The sequence below is a fragment of the Sceloporus occidentalis genome, unplaced genomic scaffold, assembly GCF_023333645.1.
Source record: "Sceloporus occidentalis isolate IW3139 unplaced genomic scaffold, rSceOcc1.0.p SCAF_1, whole genome shotgun sequence".
Lineage (NCBI taxonomy): Eukaryota > Metazoa > Chordata > Lepidosauria > Squamata > Phrynosomatidae > Sceloporus > Sceloporus occidentalis.
In genome coordinates, this window is record NW_028316981.1 from 161,462,086 (window position 1) to 161,466,283 (window position 4,198).

A 4,198-nucleotide genomic window follows, 5' to 3' on the forward strand; every position below is an offset into this window, starting at 1 on the left:
ATGGGGGTAAGGCAGTGCCCCAAAGGTGGTACAACTACATGGGCTCAGGAGTTCCACAAAGGGCCATCCTCTAGCTAGGCTGAATATCAAATGCACAGCTGCCAGCATCAGTCTGCATATGCAAATGAAGAGCTCTGGGATGGAGTCACACCTCAGAAGGCCACGTTCCCCAGAGAGTACAGTCGAGTTTCCTGTGGTTCTGCCACAAAGTTGTTGAAGATGCTTGGTGTCTTGGCCTCTCTAAGTGCTATGACAGGAATGACTGCAGAGAGGAAGTGTGCTTGCAAATTAATAGCCTTTAAAGATGAAAATTCTCCATTTGGCATGGAAGAGTCTTTAAAAGACAGTCACTTGCTGCACTTCTCTTTCTCTGTGGTGGTGTATCTGGCTTTGCAGCGAAGGGCCATCTAAATATTATGGGGGAGGCTGGGGTTAAGTGCAGGCCATGGAAGTCCCATTAGTTCACATCTTAAATGTCTGTTGCAGGGTGGCCCACCAAAAAAGTAAAAAGAGAAACAGAAGCAGCAAAAATCCTAGGCTGGTTTCTCCAGGACTCAGACTAGTGTTGGAGACTAGGGACCATTCGTTCCCGGGTTACAGTGCAGTAGTGGAGAAAGATGTGAAGAAAGTACTAAATCTTTGGCTAGAAAGCTTTTTATGTGTGTACACGTGAGCATGTGTGTGCATGTGTATAGATTAGACAGAAAACTACACCCTTCCTTTTAGGGGGTATAATGCCGCTCTGAGAGCCTTTAGGGCTGAAGGGCGGAGTATAAATACCGTAAATAAATAAATAAATAAATAAATAAATAAAGTGGAGATAGGTTTGCAAATACAGTCATCCCTACATATTTGCGGCTTTGATATTTGCGGATTTGATTCTTCACAGATTTCATTAATATGTTCTCTCTAGGACTGTCTAGGTCCTCCAGTGCAACTCTGTGGTCAACTTTAACTAAAAGTTCCACTGAAAGACCATTTGTAGCTACTCCAGTGCCATTCTATGGTCAGTGTATGTTGGACATTGACCACAGAGTTGCACTGGAGGACCTAGAGATTCCTAGAGAGGTGTCCTCTCAGGTAAAAACAGTGTTTTTGTTATTTGCAGTTTTTCCATATTCATGGAGGTCATGTGCCCCTAACCCTAGCAAATGTGGAGGGACAACTGTACTGCAGTTGTATACTCTCCAACTGTCCTAGTTTGGCAGGCACCGTCCTATTTATCCTGTTATCCCACTTTTTCAACTGCTTTTAAAATGGCCCAGTTTCTCTCTGCTCCTTCTACTTTCTTACTTCAGTTGCTGCAAAAGCAGTTTGCTCTCAATTAATTCATTAGAGAGTAGAGGAGAAAAAGTGGTCAGCTCCTGTCCTCCCCAGTAGGCTGAGGGAAAAGTAAACTACTGGAGTCTCTTCTAGTTCGTGTGTTCTTCCTCATTAATATGGTGTGTTTTTTTTTTTGGGGGGGGGCATCTTGACAACAACAATGTTGCTTGGTCACATCACATGTGTTCCAATTTTTATCTGTAAAACATTGGGAGGGTATGCACTTGTTCAGAAAAGCAACAACAGCTGATCTATAACAGCAACCCCAGCAAAATGGCACTTGGATCTACTCCTGCATGGCCTTCAACCTTCTTTATTAATCTGCATTTGTAAAACCTGTTTGTATTACTGATTGTGGGGGGGGGGGGTCATTTTTGCTTCCTACCTCAATTCTCATAGCTGGATCTATGACCAAAGGCCATTTGCTTCACAGGCCTGGGTGTATGTGGGGCAGGCAGCCGTAATGTTAGCAATAAATGGCTCAAGCTATTCTGCTGTCTTGAGTGAACATCAATTTTGCCATAGACACATGTAATGCCTTAAGCACTTATAATCATTCAGAAGGATGGAACTCTAAGGGTCATTTAGTTCACCCTTCTTCCATTATAGCATCCATAGCCAAAGCATCCCCAGGTATGTCACCATCCAAAAGGTGTTTAAGAATCTGTGGTGAAAAAAAGTCCAGTTTCTTATGTATATTTGCATGTGTAGCAAATCTTGTGCCAAAAGATTTTTAATTAACCATTTAATCTTGCATCCTCAGCCTGTTCATTGGTAAAACAAAGCAAAATAAAAAATATTGTAGATTGTAAGAGGACTTATGAAAAGTCAAATGGAGCAACACAAAATCCTACATCATGTAAGGTAACAGAGCTAGGCAGGAGCTAGCATTTTGTAATGGTTTGAGTGTTAAGCTATGACTCTGGAGACCAGGGTATAAATCCTTGCTCCACCACAGAAACCCACTGGGTGACCTTGAGCAAGTCACATACTCACAGCCTCGGGAAAAAACATGATAGGCTTGCCTTAGGGTCACCATAAGCTGGAAATGACTTGAAGGCACACAACAACAGAGCTAGGGATCTTTACCTGCAAACAGGGCTGGTTAGCTTTTAAGTGGTGATTTCATTGTACATTCATACAAGAACATATTGTACAAAACAGTTCCTAGAATGGCTGGGAGCAGAAAAATAAATTTGTCACCATGCACAACAGAAATGGTATAAAAAGGGAATTAACCCTATATGCATTACAGTTAAGATGTACTATGTTTGCTAGCTAGTTACTCCTAAATGTTTTTTTTCCCCTTTGGAAGCTAGCTACATCAAGCTGGCCAAATCTTACATCAAACTGGCCAAATCATGCCAAAATAGACCCATTTCATCTCTGACGCCCAGGCAATGGCAAAATGACTATTTCTCACTGTCTTCCTTCATCTTAAATAAGAACATAAAGAATAATAAATTAATAACTGGAAATGCACCTTGAGACAACAGAACGGGGAAAATGTGTTTTCCTCTCCTCCATACAAGTGAATGGATTCTTTAATACATACAAAGTGGGGAAAGGGAATGAATCTGGGAAGCTGTTAAGGAGAACAAGGATTTGAATGGGGCAGAAATATCCCAACAATTCAGTTTCTCTTGTTTTTCCCAGAATCTGGGCTTGGAGAAGATAGAACTGTTTTCCTCATTAAAGGATCTTTGTTTTTATTTTATTTTTTCTTGGAGCATCTGAAATATAAGCAGCTCAGATAGGTGCCTCTTCAGTTGGGATGACTGTTATGGTAAGGGAAAAGGAACTGTTGCACCACTACTCACTAGTGCCCTCTTGTGTAATGTACAATCTATACCTTTCAGATTACATACAGTGACATTGGCAGGTCCACTTGCTGGTTTACAGAGTAGTGATTTGAGACAGGGGAAGCAAATTCCTTGTATGAATGAACCACCAAGGTAGCTGACTGTGTGTTTGCTCATCTTCCTTCATGTGTATAAAATAAATCTTAATTGTAGAGTGGGAAGGGACTCCAAGGGTGGTCTAGACCTACTCTCCTTCAGTATAGGAGGAAATCTACTGGTAAAATGTCCTTGATAGATGGTCATCCAACCTTTGATTTAAAACCTCCAGCAAAGGAGAGACCATTAGCTTCTGACTTGTATGTATGTTTGTGCCTTTGGCTGCATTGGCACTGCAGAAATAATGCAATTTGAAACCACATTAACTGTCATGGCTCAATGCTAGAGAATCCTGGGATTTGTAGTTTGTCGTGGCACCAGACTTCTCTGACAGGGAAGGCTAAATAACTCACAAAACTATACATTCCAATAATAATAATAATAATAATAATAATAATAATAAGTTTTCTTTTTATCCCGCCTCTCCAGAACGCTCCAGGCAAGTTAGTTAAATTGGTGTGAAAGTGCATTATTTCTTCAGTGCAGATGTAGCCTCTGTTTTCATTCACATGCATACGAAGTATCTGCATGAATGTGCACATAAATGCACTGTCCTGCTGAAACTGCCTTAGGCTTTGTCCTGACTCAGTTTTAATTCACAGATTCTCATAGAAGAACAGTGATGTTTGTCATAAATATGCCCCAGGATTTGTGTGTATGGTGCATTCCTGCCATGTGAAAATCTAGGTTGCTTGAAATCTCTCCAGAAGGAGAGACTGGAAGTGAGACACTAATACTTGTTTCAGAATTTATTTCTAAATGGTATAGGCCTAGATTTCAAACTTCATGCAATCCATTTATTTTTTTCTGACCCAGAACTCCCTGTCTTTAGTCCCAGATGTCTGCAAACTGAAGACTGTAATCTGTGACAAAGGAAAGATACTTGGCAGAGGTTCAGAATCACTCTCTCCAATATT